Source organism: Callionymus lyra, chromosome 10 (genome assembly GCF_982586985.1).
Source record: "Callionymus lyra chromosome 10, fCalLyr1.hap1.1, whole genome shotgun sequence".
Lineage (NCBI taxonomy): Eukaryota > Metazoa > Chordata > Actinopteri > Syngnathiformes > Callionymidae > Callionymus > Callionymus lyra.
Window position 1 is genome coordinate 16,065,540 of NC_141827.1, and position 19,114 is coordinate 16,084,653.

Here is a 19,114-nt window from a genome sequence, read left to right on the forward strand (position 1 = left end):
ATCCGGCTCTTTAGTCGTGCTGTGTAAGTCCTGCTGGTCGACGCTGAAGCGAAGACCTTTATCGCCAAAGAGAGACGAGCGGCAGCATTTATGTTTAAGGATTTTTTTGGTGGATGATTAACATATCTGTCAATTGGCCACATCTTATATCTTGATTTTATAAAGTTAAAACAATGTGAAACTATGAGCCAAATGCTCGATCTTTCAACTTTTTTGTTTCTAGTTTCTCATTATATTTCTCATTACTTACTAAAAAAAACAACATATTAGCCCAAACAGGATTTTTGGGACGTACGCTCCAAACGTATGTATACTTGATATGGGAGGAAACGTAGGCATTACATCATCCATGACTTTTAGTAACATAACGTTTGTTCACTTCTAAAGTAAGATGAAGGATCAATTATCTTGTGGGGGTTTCTGTGCGCCTTCATTGACAGGTTACTGTATGTTCCCCTCGTCTTCTGTGCTGCTTCCTAGTCTGAGGGTTTACATGGTGGTTATTCAAAGATATCAGATATCAGTGCAGGAAGTGCGAAACCATACAAGTTTGCTGAACTCAACTGTTTTTCTTTCTTATCCGTTTATGTCGGACTGGTCCGTGGATAATCACACACACAAGGCATTTTGACAAAAAATGAATATTTTTACCAGATAAAAATTCAATATGTCCCATACTGAACTGAGGTAGATACTGTATCTACCTGTGTTTTATTCTTTCTTTTTTTTTTTACTAATAATTAAAGATGGTTGCAATGAAAACATATATACCACATAGGTGTATATAGCGTCATGGTGGAGCAATAAATAAAATTGCTAATTCATGTTAAATCAAGACAACTCATCTTATTGATAAGCCTTCCAGTCACATCAGGGAAATGATTTAAATTCACAGGAGGATGATTGAGTCATTATTAACCCGTAAATACCTCCAAACGTGTCTCTAAAGTTGGAAAACTTACAGAAAAAAAAACTTAAACTCTGCGCAACACTTGAACAATATCCCCAAGAGCTCAAGGTGAGTGAATTTCTATTTGATATAACTTATGTCACATTAAACTTACAACGGGACTGCACTGTAGCGCAGTTGTTAGCCTCAAAGCAGGAAGGTTGCCGGGTCGCTTCCAGGTCGGGAGGGAGCCGACCTGTGACCTTTCTGTGTGATGTTCTCCCCGTGTTGCGTGGGTTTACTCCGGTTTCCTCCCACAGTCTAAAAACATACAAAGTTTGATTAGGAACTTGGTGAAATTGTCCATAGGTATGAGTGTATGTGTGAATGGTTGTGTGTCTTTGTGTGGCCCTGCGACTGGCGTCCTATCCAGGGTGTCCCCTGCCTCTTGCCCAAATAAACTGGGAAAGACATTAGCCTCCCCGCGACCCAAACAGGGAATAGGCAGAATAAAAAAATGATGGATAAACTAACAAATAACATTTGTTTTTGTTTTTAAAGTTTAATAAAGTTGTGAACTTCAAAGTAAAGGCTGCTTTTTATCCATGGTATCGAAAAGATGTACAAGTATTGTTATCGACTACTGATATTTTAGTATCGTGACAACCCTTAATGATAATTAAAATAAGTATAAATCTTTATTTACCTCTTATAAATAAAAAGAGTTGAAAAAAACCTTTTAATGTGAAACACTTTTTGAAACACAGCACAAACATTATCATGATAAAGGCCAGTGGTAAATACAAAGGTACAGCCATGAAGGCGATGGTGTTAAAAATTTGCAAAAATATTGATTTCTGTTTCGGGTTACGGCCTTGGCTGCCTCCTTTACTGTTTTCAGTTTCGGCCAGGAATTTAAACTAACTCCATTTTGTTCCAATAATAACATCTGATGGGTTATGAGATAAAAAAAAGTACATTTTTAGCCCCGTTATTCCTGCCCTGAACGAGCCTTGATGAAGTCCAGTTACTCTTGTGTGCTCATTATATGTAAAACATCTTGAAAGAGCGAATTACTTCGTCTGGTTCAAGTTTCTAAAAACATGTATTTGAAAAATATACACGAGAAATAAATCATTGCGCTCACGTCATGGCCTCGTAGCAGCTTGTATTAAAGAAACACAGCCTCCGCCACATACATCATCTTCACGACACCTGGGGCGTCGAGCCGGTTCGTTCGGCTCCAGCCTCCCGCTCACACCCCTTTTAGCAATTTAGAGCGTTTAATTAGGAAAAGCTCATTTGTATCAAATCATTTACATGGTACAACCAGACGCCGCCTGGATATTCTAATTGATTATTATTGCCCCAGGAGCTGTGTGTGTGTGTGTGTGTGGAAATAGAAATGATTGACTTTCTGAAAATCATTTTTCGGGGGGAGCTTTATCATTGTGGTGACTAATGATGAATCAGTGTGCAAACAATGTTCGCTTATTTTCATTGAAATAGCTACACACAGGCCTGGGCATAACGGATAAACAGTATTAATCTCGAAAACTTTACCGTACAAGCACAAATTCTACTTATTTTTTGAGGCCAATTTCAATTGTTGCTTGAAAAATACATTCTTTTCAGGGTCTTATTTATTTTGTGATGCTTCCCAGTGAGTCAGGAAGACTTACAAGTGGATGACAAGTCATTCAAATTAAACAGAAAATATCCTTAGTTTACAGTAGATGCATGTACAGGACACTTCGTCCTGTAAAAGAAAATACTTATAACATACGTAAAATATCAATAAAATTTAAAAAGAAAGTCGAGACCAAAACTTTTCAACATCAAGACAAACACCAAACACATTGATAAATATAATTTAAACAAAACTTTTCTCCCTTTTTCTCAGTAATTCTTTCATTTTTACATAGTTGTTTGTATCACAAAACCTAGTAAAACAAAGGTCACAAAACAAATGTTTGCTCAACAGCCTTAAGTTTTCCACACCTGCCTTTTCTGTAAAAACTCATGTCACCACATGAGTTCCATCAAGAGTTGTAAAGGCTTCCTCAGCACATCCCAAGGATTTTCCATAGTATTATGGAGTCGATGGTTGTAAATTACATGACCTTTGTTGTTATCTCTTGTGTGCCCGAAAACAAATGTGTTTGAGATATCCCTTGTGTTCTCCCTGGGTCACGATGAACGACCTCCCTGGCTTCATTTGTTTTTGGGCCGTCGGGTCACCTTGACCCGTTGGTAATACAAGGGTTAAGAGAATGTGAAATGGATTGTAAGTAAGTAAGTAAGTCATTTTTATTTGTAAAGCACTTTTCAAGACCAGGGTCACAAAGCGCTTAAACAATCAAAACAATATTCAATAAAGTATATACTTTAAAGGTCAAGATAAAACTGATAACACAACAGGAGTCCCAGAAAGGTCCATGAGGGAGTTAAGAAACATAGAGTAATTGGTTTAATCCATGGGAATGACTTCTCAGTTGGTCAGTTTTGGTGACCCCTGTGTGTTGTTGAAATCCTGGATCATCTCTGGACAAGACACTTGCACGTTGTCAAGTCACCAGTCCCGGGATCAGCTGTCCTTAAGTGCGTCTTTCTACTAGAAGATCCCCGTCTATTCAAGCTCTGGATCTACGAGCTCCGGGGCTCTTCGCTACATGCAACAGGTGCTCCGTCTCTTTCCATCTCATCCCTCTCTCCCGTGTATTTGTCATGCACTGACAGCCGAACAGGTGATTCTCCCCTCATTGTTATTCCGCTCTCTGCTGTGTATGAAGGTCAACACTTTGAAAGAGGGCACGAGAGGAACAAGCCAATCACAGGGAAAGAGATGAGACAAAAGGTGTGATTGACTGACTTGGAGGGCCGGGGCAGGGGAGTTGGAGGGGTGGGGGGGGAAGCGCCTCACGGAATATGCATACCAAACCACCGATCTGGAGATGAAGGGTCCTTGTTGCCACGGCAACATATCCGCGCTGTATTGTTAAAGGCTTCATTAATTTGTGGGCGACAAGATTTTAGGCCAAATGTACAGGACACGGTGCACATGAGTGTATTATAAAAAGGTGCAAACAACCAAAAGCGACTTCCTGTGTTAAAAATTCCCCGCATGTATTAAAAGTGGAAAATGTTGCGCATGAAATAAGAAAAGCAACTACTATGTTGCATGGAATGCTGTGAGGTGCTGGAGCGTCTGTTGCCAGGCAGCATAGACCAGAGATCTGGAGAATGATGGTGGTGGGAGATGGAGACGGCGTTGGCGGTGTGGAATAAATGATAGAAGTTGAGGCAGGAAGTACAGGTGAGTGGGGAAGTACAGTCGGGGGTCGGGGGGGGGGGGGGGGGATACAACAAGAGGTGGTGGAGTCAGGAGAGTGTCAGGAAAAAAAACTAAGGAAGCAAAGAAATAGTTGGATGACTCAAGAGACGAGGAGAGTAGATAAGAATATCTGAAGTAGTGGAAGATGTATTCAGGATAGAGAGGTGGGTAAAGTCTGGGGCTTACAGTAAGTAAGACCGACTTTATAGCGAAGAAGAAGAAGAGAAAGATGTGTGGAGGATAGCCACGCAGAGAGAGAGAGAGAAGGACAAGACTGAGTTTATCGCAGGGATGACTTGTGTATAACACCAAGTTAGTGAATCAGACATGTGCAGACGGAGACGGTCGACATGTTGGACAAAGAATGTTAACAGTTAAAAACTGTGAAAAAAGAAAACAGACCAGTGAGGACATGAAGAGAAGTGACTGGAGATGTGTTCAGGGGGAGGATACTGACTTGCTCTGGCAACCTCTTTTAGAAATTGTCAAATAATTATTAGAGAATCATTTATTTAATTTATGTTGTATCAAACATTAATGTCTTTAAGATGTTTTATTGTGAAAACAGTCTGTGAGTCTTGATATGTCATGATACTATTTTGGTCATTTTTACTCAAAAATGGAGTGAAAAAGCAGTGAAAAAAAATGAAACACCAAGTGAGATGTATTTTTATGCACTAAAAGCTTTTGAAAGTTGTGCCTTTTTATGTTTGTTTTATTTGTGTAAAAAAAAGTTAGGGACCCATGATGTAACTGATAGGCAAGAATGATGCTTTTCATGGAAAGTGTACAAACAGTAAGTTGAGAAATATAGAAATTGTGATCATTGTTTTCCTGGGAAAAAGAAAATAATAAAAAGTTTCCATAAAATGTAATGTACTATTTGTTGAATAGATATGCAGTGTAAAACTTCCATGAGTTATGTAAATCTACATTTAACCACAATTTCTTGGATACATTTAGTTTGAACGTAGCTTTTATTGTTTGTTGTTGTAGGTTAAACTAAAATATTTATACATTTTCTTGATGATTTGGAGAATGTGTAAATAAGTTGAGTCAATAAGTTTCATAAAGACATCAATAAAAAGATGTAAGATGTAAAAGGCTGGAGTGAAGCTCTGACAGCTCAAACAATAACTGATCTTAATTACATTTAATTTCCAAATTAAACTGAAAACCAACCTAACTTGTCATCTTTCAAAAAGTTAAAATAAACCAAGAAAATAAATGATGACGATTATTTGATGAAGGCTTTTGCACTAAATTTTAAGGTAAGGTAAGGTAAGGTAAAACTTTATTGATCCCTCAGGAGGTCTCCTTTGGGAAATTGTTTTCACAGCAAAAACGAAAAATTAAACACTTGGAATCTCACCAGATGGTGGATTTTAACTTTGGACTTTGACAGACAGATACTGATCTTGATAGTGACAAGTTTGCATAAATGAAAGATCTCTGTGCATCCTTTAGCCGAGAACTAATAAACACTGGCAAGTGGCTTTCTTTTTAGCCTTTATAGCCTCAATTTGTAAAGCTATGATACACTGAATTGAACTGCAGTGCTGCACAAGCTATCATGATTAAACTGAAATTTCTAAAGTTGTTATTTTTTCTGGTCATTTGGATAGACATCCTTTATTAACAGTGAATAACCCTTATTTGAAGTTTGAAACTTTCACTGAAGGTCATAATTAAACGCATGCTGCACACGTCGCTATACCTTTATTTGTTTAAAGTTAATAGGAATTATATAATTCTATAAAATAAACCCTCTATGAAGGTTGTTTGTGGTGTAAGTGTCACTGGAAGAAGAAGCTGATAAGAACAGTTGCTTATGGTTGGATGAATAGTGAAACAACAGTTTGTAAAGTATCCACTCTTGTGTCCCACTAGATGGTTATAAAACATTAAATCAACTTTTGCTGCTTCAAATTTAAAGTTGAGTCAACAACACAATAATTTAGTACGATCAACATTTTAAAATGTAATTTCTGAGTTGAAACAGAAAATCCCATAGTTGAGTAAAGATGAGTTTTGTAAGGCAGCAGGTGAACTTCCAAATTAATATGTTCTAAAGCTTGAACTCAAAAGTGTTTCGATTTGTTTCACTTATTATTGTTTTATCTACCGGTCACCAGTTCAGCTAAAATCAAAAACTTTAAAACAGGAGAGAAAAAAAAGTTACAATAATACTTACTTAACAATAGCAATGATTTTGTATCTTATTTAGTCTATTGTTTGGGGCAGACAAAGGTTCCTTTTTTTTTATTTTTTTTTATTAGTTTTATTTTGGGTTTTACAAATAGAAGTTGAATCTATACAAATCAACAGAAATGAATATAATTCAATTTAAACTGCCCTCATCAAATGAAGTAACTTTAAAACATCAATTAAATCCTTTTTTTATAGCACACACTGGTGTTGTAGAAGGTTTCCTTATGATCTCTACGGTCAACCTACCACCTCTCACCTGTAGGGGCACCTGTGCTCAAACAAGGCCTGAATATGAACATTGTTAAAGGTTGCATGTCTTGAGGTTCTAACATCTGAACTTGTTAGCGAAACAACCGTGTGTGTGTGTGCGCACGTGTGTGCAAGTGAGCGTGTCTTCCTGAACTCAAGAAGTGATTTTCTTGCACAGCCGCACTCCCTGAGCTGTGTAAACAACCTGCCCACTCCACATGCACAGAGGTCTCTGCTCTCTGCCAGTTCCTGTTGAGTGTTGATGTTACACACTCTTGGTTCAAGTCACACCTAGAGATTATCTCAAGGTACTTTACTAGTGCAGTCAGAACTCCAAATCTTGAGCACAGAGCACAGATATATTTGCAAACAGTTCCCATGTTTATTCAGACGCCTATGAGGAATTTCTTTCTTAAATTGGAACAGCGAGAACTTGACTCGATGGGAACCCACGGGCATACATTTGGAATCCGGGGGTCATGAAAAAAATACTAATCTTGAAATACTTACAGGTGCTACACCATCGCTCCCCAGATGACGAGGAGATGTGAACCGAAACAGGCATATTAGAAAAACACACACGTTATCTTCTCCACCAAAACTGTGTGATGAGAAAGGGGTCCTCCTTCTTCACGTCCCCTCTCCTCTCTCATTTATTTCAATTTGTCACGCTTTACTTTCCCCTTAAGAGAGCATGCTCGCTGGTGAGTGGCCCCATACAGGCTGCGAAATTGTGTCTGCGTCGGAGCGGTAATGAAACATTTAGATGCAGGGGAGTGCGATGGGGGCGTGTTAATACATGCGGCGGGGTCACCAATCCGACCGGCGGCGCCCGGCCACCGGCTTTAAATCTCCTCTCCTGCGAGAGCCGTCACAAAATACATTTTCCTCAAGTGCAATCGAAAGTTTGGTTTGGCGAAAATAAATGATTAAATTTCTCATATTTTATAGACTTTAAAAAAAATTATAATCATCACCCAAGTCAGTAGAGCACTTACTGCCACGCTGATGCAAAATACATTTAATTTCTATATAATATTAATGTCTAGTAAAGTACGGAACCACAGGAGGCTCTAAATTAGAAAGAAACTGTGGACAAAAGTGCAATAAGTTTAAACTTAAATATATATTATTATCTTAATTGCATTTGATGGTAAAGTTATTATACTTACATAGCACTTTCATTATAATTATCACTTTCATGAGTGTGTAAGTAGTGTAAGTAGTGAAGGCTCACCTTGAGCATAATAACTCTTTGTAGTTGGTGTTAGAAACCATTCGAGAAGGTTAATTTATAATAAACTCTGACGAAGATATACCAGGGAACTAATCCCTCTGTGATTCAGTTAGAGACTCTGTGTTCTTCTTTCTCACTTGCAAGTAAAGTGTGTGAAGTTAAACCAGGTCTGATTTATTTTCTTTGTTTAAGTAGAAGCTTTAAGTCAGATTCCTAACATTTCATTTGTAATGTATGTATAATCTATTTATGCACTATTTTCTCGAAATGTGCCATTTTAAAACACTTACTTTGTTCATCACCATAATGAATGAAAAACTAACGTTCCTTTCAATTTATAACTATATAGTATATCATTTGATTCCAGCCCAGCAGGAGTTATTCAAACATTTAATAATTTAGGCATATTCTCGTTTAAATTATGAATATTTAACTATTGTTGTCTCAGCTGCAGTTTATTGTAGAAGACCCTGCCAGGTTGAACAAAGAGTTACTTTTAAAATAAATATTACAGAAGGTGATATACTAGGGTAAAAATAAAGTGATAATACAAATACATGGAATTAAATATACAGCAAGGAAGGCAGAAAATAAGAGCTACACTAACATGTGCTGGTTTAAAGACTGATTAGCACAAGGAAAAATACTGGGGGTTGACCTTTGTTACTTTCTTGAGGTCAAGAGGTCAAACAGGATCAGAGGAGTCTTTGATAGTCTTCTGTCTCCAGGCTGGTAATGTGTGTCTGCAATGAGTGAGGAAACGAGAGCAGATGATCATTTCTGTGCTGCAATGATGACTCTCTATGGAGCCTAATGGCCACTCAGCACACTGATAAGTACCGTGACTTTGAGAAGGTGGCGCTCTAGTCAACAACAACCCTCGCAATAAGAAGGGCAAAATAAAAAATGTTAAACTTATAGGGAATTGCAGATAGATAGTCTATCCTACAAACTCTTGTTATCTAACAAATGCTTGAGATTACTTGAATACAAAAAAATACATTAAAAAAGTCTGTACTACAAACACCAACTAATATACATCCAGGCCGAACACTTTTCTTTAAAGCTCTACTACGATCAGGACTAGAGCCCAGGTGTCCTCGCAGAGAGCTCATTAAAAAGTGCATGGAAAACCAGGAAATTGATTTACACAAAAGAGGGGAACGGGGTTATCAGTCTTCCAGGTCGAAGCAGAGACGCTTAATAACAACCAGATTAGCTATTCAAACCAGGAGCATACGCTCGGGGTCGAGAGGTAACGATCAGGATTCAGGCTAATGAAGGCTGTACAACAGGAAGGCGACTAGATCGTCTGGCAGGGATTGTTTTTATGGCATGACTGAGAGAAGTAACAAGACATCGGATTTGATTTATTACATTGCAGTGTGTACTCTTATTGACTGGCATCTGGGTAACATTTCACCAATCATAGTCTTAGTTATGAATGTACTTTTATTTTAAAATGTATAACCATTACAGCCACTTATTCTAACTTTTAAAATCCTATTCTAAATTCCTAACTAATGTAAAAACCCAACTCTCCTGACTCACCCTCATCACGACCATGTTTTGAAAGTATTACTTCATAAAGTTTATCTATCCATCTATCTATCTATAAAGTTGTCCCACATCTAACCTGGCGAACAAGAGGTTACGAGAGTGGAATCCATTATGACATCATAATGGTTTTCACTCTTCCTCCAGCCAGGTGTAATCACGCCCTGCTTTGTTTGTACAATGGGACGCTTGAAGGTGGAGACTTCCTGGATTGATGACACGCGGTCAATTCTTGACCAATCACAGCAGAGTGGGCGTGGTTATTGTGAACAACATTGAATGTGCTTAAGCCCCGCCCACTGAAAATGCTAAAAGTTTTAGCATAGCATTTTTCAGTGGGCGGGGCTTAAGCACATTTTCCAATTTAAATATTTAAATTAAAGAGTTTTGTACAAACATATATTGATGAGTACAATAGAGGTCCAAGAACTATTTAAGAGACACTTAAATCAACACATTTGTTGCCTTAAATTCTAATTTGTTCTTTATAAAACCTTGCTGTAAGTAAGTAAGTAAGTAATTTTTATTTATATAGCGCTTTTCCAGACCAGGTTCACAAAGCGCTTAAACAATCAAAACAACACTCAAAAAAAATATATACTTTAAAGATCAAGATAATACCTCTTTAAAGATAGGACCTTTTCACTCTACCTGCATTCCGGCCTGAAGTTAAGGAAATAAATAATTATATATAGAGAGAGAGAGAGAGAGAGAGTATATATCTATTTATGTAATATACTTCAATTTTAAATATAGGAATACATTGTTTGGCAAGTCTCTGAATAGGTCTTAAATTGTGAGATTAAAGTTCTGGCAGCGAAGGACAGAACAGACCGTCAGCTCGCACAGTTTATAACGCATCCCCATAACTAGAAAAAGTAGACGGCAACTCGGTTAGCAGAACGACCTCATGAAGATTGAAATATATCCAAATATTTCCATGAAATTGTTTATTTAGATATTAACACAACGATGGTTTCCATAATTCTATATTGCAGATGCCTCCTAAAAAAATGCAAGGTTATTTTAGCCAGTATAAATATAGTACCTCGATCTCAGTACAACACATTAGCATAGAGTAAAGCGCTCTCGTCTATACACTTCTATGATAGCGTCTGCCCTTTGAAGCAAAATAAATAACTTGTTAACGAGCTTCCTCTTCTATTGTTCATCGTGAGGGGTTGACTTATGAAATGCAAATCACCTTCCGAGAAACATATGCTCTCCCTTTTTATTTTTACCCGAGGAAAAGAATAGAAAAAAAAAAAGAAGAAAATCTGCCACCAGGAGACACGCAGAGGTTAATTAACACCGAGTAACTAAGATAATGCCGACGCATCGCCACATGTTGCTGCATTCCAGATGCTGTCGGCTTTGAAGCTGTTAAAATGGATCTATTTGGATAAAGAGAAACATAATTCTGCCTCAGATCCATTTGCATGTACTTTGCCTTGGGTTCTCCAACTTAAACATAAGCACGCATGTAATAGTACAAACATATATCACCTTATGCAAATAGGTGAACAGTTAGTTGGTTATCACTTTTTGTGTGGATAAAAATAAAAGCTTACATCCAATGAATGTGGGAACTATTTAATGCATGAAATATGCATGCTTGTGAATAGAAGCCAATTCTTTCCTACGGCCTCCCGGCTGGAATAACAATACCCACTTCATTTTATTACCCTTTGGCATCGAGCAGCCTCACACTTTCATATCATGTTTTATTGTTTCCTTGCAAATGCATCCATGCACTTATTCACAGCGGTACTTTTCATTTTCCACAACTCTCCTCACTCAACATTCCTGCGACATAATGAGGCTGGATAAATACAGTCCAAAGTCCTCTTTTACTATTTCCCTCTCGTGCTGCCTGTGGCTTCAGGCAAACATTCTCCTCATTATGTGGACGGCTTCAGCGAGATTGTTCGGAGGATTGATTTCTTTTTTTTCTTTTTGCTAAGCGTCTGATATAATAAAGTGCAAAAGGACACCGCAGACGTTTTATTGGTAGACCAAAGGGACGTGCGATATTATCAATTCCGACTCATTTTTTGTAGATGGATATTAAAGTTAAACCGTGTCAAGCTACTTTCAAAACATGTCTTATCTGCCCCTAACATATGTGATGGACATTTAGCCTAAAGAGGGTTGGACATGTTGGAAAATTTGATTCCTGGGCTGACGGAGGAAGTTCGATCCGACCATACTACAGGAACAGAGGGATGGTTGTCTATAACCGTACCTCCGTACTAGTGATTCAAATGTATTGCAGTATCCACCTAGTGTTTTCTCACTTAATATAGGCTTGAACTGGATCCATTATTCCAAACTTTGTCAGACTAGAAAACCATATTTTAGCATCTTGAAATAAACGGATTTCCTCTTACCTCTTCAAAACTCTGCTTTTATGTGTCAGCTTTTTTTTGCCAGTTTTTATCTGTGTTTGTTAGCAAATATTTTAATAAAATGTTCTGTAAAGGATGATCATGTAAAAACAACAGTTAATAACATTTTGAAGGTTTTCCGATCTAAACTGTTTGATGAAATCCTCATTCACGTCTATGGCTCACACAGAATGTTCCAAACATATATATATATATATATATATATATATATATATATTAAACTTAGCAAATAAGTGAATCACAAGAAAATTGCAAAATAATTTTCCAACAACTCTGGAAAATTGCAAAGCTCACAATGCCCATCGCCTGGTAGTATTTTTGAGTGAGCAAACAATATCTTTCAATAATGATGCATGTTGTACTCTCCTGACTTATTCACATGTTGTAAATGTTGAAGACATTCTCTTCAAAATGCAGTAGTTCATTCATCATGACGTTGCTCCGTTTTGAAGTCATTACTTAATAAAGTTCTTTCCCATCTGAAATCTCGCCAAATGAGATAAGGGTTTAAATTAAACATTCTGATGTCACTCTGGTGGACTTTTGCATTTAAGTGTTTTTGTAATTTGTACATTAAGCAGCAAACTTATTTTTATTATTCGTTTATAATGTAGTTTTAGGGGCGAGTTTGAAATTTACGAGAGTCCTTGAATGCAACTTGTGTTTTGTGACCAATCAGAGCAGAGTGGGTGTGGTTGCTTGGACGAGATTTTTTCTCCAGCCAAACGTCGCATCTTAAGTGGGCGGGGCTTAAGCGTATTTTCTAATGTAAACATCTTTATTAAATGAGAGTTTGATGCGAAAAGAAACATACTGATGAGTATAATAGAGGTCCTAGAACAATTTAAGAGACACTTAAATCGACACATTAGGTGCCCTTTAAGGAAAAAGGATAAGAAAGAAAGAAAAGAAAAGTGGATAACTCTAGTCTTGAATATTGTTTTTTAATTGATGGCTTTTTTTTTTACAACTTCTTTGCACCAATAAATTAAACAAGACACCAATTGCATTAGCTTGTTGCTAAACTATTACTACTAGCTACTACTACTACTTTAAATATCTTCTAAGAGTTGTTAAAAAACACATCTGTTGTTAGCCATCTGCTCAGAGTGCTTTTCTCATTTGTAAATGTTTTACATTATTCATACTGAGTCAGTGAAAACCTTCATCAAGGAGCTAATCTTAGATGATTATGTAAAAAAAACACAGAATCCAATAAAATGAATAAAACCACCGTTACCGCATGACAAGCTTTTTAAACACGGACTCACAACTGCGAAACTCAACGACATGTTTTCCTCTAAACAGATACGTTGGCCAACAAGAGCATTTTTCTGGAAAGTCTTGATACTTGTCTTGATTGTAACCACTTGACGGTGTCGACGCGATGAATTGCCTCTTCATCTTCCATAAAAATCGATGCTTTGTGGCTAGAAGAGACGTTTTATCAATAAAGTTGTGTGTTTTGAATACAACGCACATGTGCAAATGGATCTAATTTCCCAGATCGTGTTCTACACTATATTTTTTGTCTGAAGCTGGTCGCCATAAAAACATGGACGATCAATATATGGCATCGCGCATGCGTTCATGGATCGCACATATTTCCCGGACCGTGCACCGACAATCCTCTGAGACGGTAGACGGGCCTGTTGAGCCCCATGTGAGTGTTGAGCACAAATCCTGCAAAAACCCAGGTACCCTTGCAGTGGTAATAACAGTCACTCAATCATGCACATCCACATGACTGCATTTCTCCTTGTCCTGTTGGCCCTGTCAGTTCAATCTCCCCCGCAGGCAATGAGGGGAGATGAGGGGGAAGGACTCTGGGTGGGAGAGCCTCAGGTCTTTTACGAGAGGGTCCGTGGACTCTCCTGCCAGCTGGAGGGTGAAATGAGCCCAGGTGGAGCATACTGAGCAGTAGCTGCTCCAACACCGACCAGATAGAAGATTCCAGCCTTCCATGCATGTTTTGTTGCTGATAAATTGCACATCTCAGGGAGGAAGGGAGTGGAATGAGGTTGGAGTGTCAGGTTAGCGGGTGGAGAGGGGCTTATGTGAAGGATGCATGTGACACTGCAGCTTGCTGTGGTCGTATTGATAAAAATGCATTGATTCACTCGCAGTTGCTTGGTTAGTCATGAGCGGTCGGGATCAATTATCCGACGGAGCTCAATAAGAGCCAAAAGGATGAATCACACGCGGAGTTATTGTTCCTTCCTCGCAGGCTCTCTGCTACACCTGGAGAATGTGTTATGCTGGAGTCAGCCGACTGTGTCATAATCTGGAGGAAAAACACATACAGTGAACCATATAGACTGTTTAGCAACCCAATACATCACCTCTCCCTCGGAGTAAAAAGCCGACAACTTTCATCAGATTGATTTAGATGCAAATGGTGTACTCACGCTGGAAAATGACACTTGTTTCCTATTTTCGAAATCCTCCCCCCGCTGTGTGCTGCTTTGCAAATTAAATGGAGTGTTTGTGACAGCTTGGTACTCGCGGAAGCAATAGCAAGCAGAGCTTTGGATTGCAAATGTTCCCTGAGGGGGCCAGGCCTGGTTTGATATACTTAATAAACTTCAAATCCGACAGGCTGGTAGCTGCAGCATGCGGCTGCTTATTTCTCCCCCTCAACCTTCAGTGAGATATGGAGGCCCTGTGGAAATGGGAAAAAGTTGGGGTACTTTGTGTATATTCTGCGTGTCAAGATAGACTTCAATTCTCGTCTTTTCTTCTGAAGGAAAGGCACCGGAGTTACTCTGTGTTCCGGTCTTTGTTAAATGTTGCCTGAAGAAAAATAGATGTTCTTTTGCCATCTCCTCTCAAGTCATTTTTGACCAAGTCCTCAAAAAGAATTTGTCAAAATAAGGAATGTTATCAAAAGGGGAGTGTGTTGTGGAACAACGGACCAGAGCTTAGTGTTCTCAGCAGAATCTTTGAAGGTTCATTGGCTTCGGTCATTCAATTCACTAGACATGTTTTGGGCTCCTTTACGGTATCCTATGCAAGGTGCTCCTGGACAGTTGTCCTGCTTCCAAATCCATTGTTCACTTGCTAGTCAGTCTGGAGTCTATTTGCTGGTTATGAGTTGGGTTCCATTCCAGTAAAGGCTTACTTTATCAACACTTCTGTTCACAGTTTTTAAGTGAGATAATCATTGAGCATAACCCAGATTAGATGGATCCACCATCCCAGCAGGTCACAGCTTGAGGCCATCAACACTGAATCTGGTTCTGCTTGAGGTTTCTGCCTCCTAAAAGGAGGTTTTTCCTCGCCACTGGCACGCTGTGATTCACTCATTATTGAGTTGCTGTTTTTCTTTTCTCCAATGTAGTCTTATTTAAACTGTAAAGTGTCTTGAGATAACTTTTTTATGATAAGACACTTAAAATAAAATTGAATTAATTAAGATCTTTGGTCACAGGCCTCAGGAGAAGATTATTCGGCTCTGGCGCCATCAGACCTGGACCAAGAAAGATTCACAACAGGGATGCAAATCCCTAACACCGGTCTTAGTCAGTCAGACAGAGGTGTCTTCACTAAGAATCCTTTAGTCTGGTTTCCCAGAGTGGGTAAGATGGAGCGAGAATTTAATTTGGGTTGGAGTTTGTCGTGGTGAGGACAAAGTTCAACCAAAAAAGAGAAGCTCTCAATCCCTTCCTAGTCTTATCTATGGTCACATGCTTTGTCACTCAAAGAGAAGAAGTTCAAAACCACTAGTGGTTTTGCGTCTTGCAAATCAGCCTTTTCTGCTGAGCACCCAAAGAATGCTTCACATGACAAGAAGCGTGTTGACTAAAGCATCATGGAAGCCACCTGGTCACCTGGTTGAGGTTATTTTGCAGGTGGATTAAGTTTTTAAGATTATTTAACTCAGTTGCTGTCACAACAAACCATAGAACTCTGGTATAGGGCTTTGAAATACAAGGTACAGATTATTGTTTGAGATTTTAATCCGTTAATTGAATTTTATTCTAATGTGTTTCCATGCTAATCCAGCACGCAGTCGGCTCTTCAAAAACACACCGGTGGCAGTAGACTGTAAGGCGGCACGTCACATCAGTGTCTTTCTCACAGTCACAACAGTGCGATAAATGTGATGGTGAAATCGAACCGGCAACATTTGTATCACAGGCTGAGCATTTTACCATCTGAGATACTTTGTTTGAAGTCAAACTGCAACTTAAAGAAATAAAAGATCTGTATTAGTAGTCTGTTGTGATTGAAAAACACTTGGTCCATTTATTTTTGCTAGTAAACACAACAATAAAATTCATTTGTGTGTGTGTAAACAAAAACATAAACTATGTTTGAGAGTTCTATAAAAGCTCAATGATGTATTTAATGAAACTTAATTTACAAACGCTATTTTTTTCTCCAGAGAGTTCTTTCTTGAATTAAATAATTTGGTAAAGTAATTATTATATAACATGGAGTCACCACTGACGATGGCAGGAATTGATTCAGGAGAATGTGCAAATGCTTTCTAAACCCTAGTGTCCCATTTACATCACAAGATAATGTTTTCTGTAATGAGCAGAACTCTGGATATAAACATCATTTTCCATCCACCTCCAGTGGCCCACTCTGGGAAGAAGCACTAAAGCACCTGCAAGAAAGTGCTATTTCAAGCCTAATCCTGTCGCATCTCTCAGGAGTTCCATTAATACATGACACAATCCAATAAAAGGTTTTCCTTTTTTTTCCTTAAAATTAAAGTAAGAGAGAGAAGTAGCCTCCCAATTTCTGCCATATTCTTACCAGTGTAATCTCTCACACACATGCCATGTTTGATGTCCAATTAACCAGAATGAAGAGCCCAGTGAAAGCTCAGAGCTACACCAGATTTCACCGTTAAATGCCCACCAGCTGCATCTCTAATGATGCCAGGTATGTCCAGACTTAAGACTCAGATAAAGGGGGAGAGAGAATGCGGTGGCAGTTACACATTTATATTCACGTGAACTCAAGACATGGTACATGATACAAGCAATAAATGTAACAGGTTATATTCATTATGTTGACATGATTGGTAAAAATGATGATCGATCAAAGATCAACATTTGGCCACTGATGTTTCATGACTAAATCTGAGTAAGATCGGATGCTCCAAGTGAGAAATGAATGGCATTATATTTGAGATGTGCCAGTGACAGGTTGTGCGCCAAACGTCTATCGCTCACTTGCCTATGGACTACATATGGAAATAAGTGTTGTTGCTATATTTTGGCATATTTAAATCCTCAATTGTTGAAGATGTTCATCAACATATATTGTCCCTATCAAATAAACATATAAAATAAAGTTAAAGAACGGACAACAGACACAGCCACAATTATTTTACTTGCAAAAAGAGAATAATACAGAATATACTGGTACTGGTTCGTCTGATTTCTCTTTCAAGGAGGGAGCTGTTAGGCTTACTTTTCAGGCCTCATCACAGTTACACAAGCAGTTAATTAAAAGTATCAAAAACACACTTGACAAGTGTTCACTTCTTCAAAGGTCCATACCTGGCATTCTACTCCCTCGTATCTATCCCCCAAAGCACTGATGATAACAACTGATACAATAGTAAAAGTATAGGCGGAATATAATATATATAAAAATTTAAGATGACCTAATGTTTCAAAATTAAGTATATACTGTATATATGAAATGTAAGCCACTTGGAATCTTTACAGTAAAATTATTATCAGTAGGTAAACATTTCAACTGGATTACCTCAACTAAGCCTCTTGTCAAATCTCTACGCGGCATATTTATTCATTTGTTTACTCGTTAAATAAATCAATATTCACACAAGCCATTAACATTCACTGTGATTTTGTCGCATCTTTTTCTTGTCAGTTTATAAAGAATGATACTATTCATAACTAGTCATTTTACCAGTGGCCAAACTATTTGTCAACCTAATTTGTATTCTTGATTTGCACATTTACTCCAGTTGAAATAACTATATATAGCTTGTTTGTAAAAATTGCAAACTGGATAAAGAAAAAAAATGGACCCTGGTGTCTGTCAAAATATATGCCGTTAAAATTTGGAGTCACTAATACAATAAAAACACATGTGTCATTCACTAAAACCTGGCTGCACCCATGACGACTGCTGTCTCCTTCTTCATCTTCCCAACGTTAGCAAATAGAGGCCGTGGCTGCAATTGCTTTATAAATAGGCTCTTTTAAGGAATTTCAAACAAACCGGTGACCTTTCCGCTCAATGCTGCAGAGCCACTGCAGTGAGAAAACATCTGAAGTGTGGGTGACGTGAGCCTGGTAATTGTGAGCTTTCTTCTCTCTCCTCCGTTGGCTGTTGTGAGGGGAAGAGGTGAGCGCGTGCTGGGGCTGTTCGAAGCCCACCATTCCCTCTAATAAGCTCCGCAGGGACCCGCACCAGAGCTGCTGCAAGTACATGCAGCTCAGCCAGCCAGCTACTTTTAAGGAGGTTAACAAGGCAAGTGTGAACATTCACAGTTATAGAATAATAACCCAATATGGTACTCACGGTGACAAGTTATTGCCAGTGGGATTACAATAATACATGAGCGTCAACGGTTGCGCTCGGTGTATTCTCGCAACATGGTAGAAGGTGGGTTGATGTTTGTGTACTTCGGGATGTTTGGTTGTCACAGGCGTAGGCTTTTGAGTCAGGATTATCCATCTATCTATCCATCTATCTATCTATACACACCTGGTCACATAGGCCAACCAAATTAAAATATGGTATGAGATTATGAGAAGAATAAATATTTACATTCTTTTAATACTTCAAATCTTACACACTCCCTACTTTTTTTTTTTTACTCATACTTAAATTTACAAATGTTTTTTGATTTGCTAAAAACTTGAAAGACATGAGAGAACACAAAAACCTTAGAAACTTTCCACTGAGATTTCCTTGAGCTGTGACTAATAAACATTTTACAAATCACTCTGGTTGTTCCATTACTAAAAGTTTACTGGTGTTTTACTACATGAGTAGCATTGTTACTTATCAAGATAAAACTGATAACACAACAGGAGTTCCAGAAAATCAAGGAAAAGCCTGAACAAATAGAAACGTCTTTATATTTAAAGTATATACTTTAATGAATATTGTTTTGATTGTTTTAGCGCTTTGTGACCCTGGTCTAGAAAAGTACAATACAAATAAGAATTACTTACTTACATTGTATTAATGTCATTGACGTCCTCGTGGAAGAGAATATGTATTGATACATT